The following is a 267-nucleotide window of genomic DNA, read 5'->3' on the forward strand; positions in this document are numbered from 1 at the left end:
TACGAAATCCTTACTCCTTACTATAGTGTTAGTGACCAATACTCATAAAAAAAGGTACAATGTAGCAAGCACACTGTAAGGTTAATGTCCACGCCATAAGTCAATTCCTAAGCTGCCAAGGGAGGGCACAGGATCAGAGGGTTCTCCGGCAGCCACGTCAGAGCTGAAACATCCGGCTAGGTATTCCCACATCGCCGGAGAAAGGAAAATTCTGCCCAGGCTAAGTAGTTAAGTAGAACTTTTGCTTTGTATTGACCCTACGCTGAT

The sequence above is a fragment of the Penaeus monodon genome, chromosome 19, assembly GCF_015228065.2.
Source record: "Penaeus monodon isolate SGIC_2016 chromosome 19, NSTDA_Pmon_1, whole genome shotgun sequence".
Classification (NCBI taxonomy): domain Eukaryota; kingdom Metazoa; phylum Arthropoda; class Malacostraca; order Decapoda; family Penaeidae; genus Penaeus; species Penaeus monodon.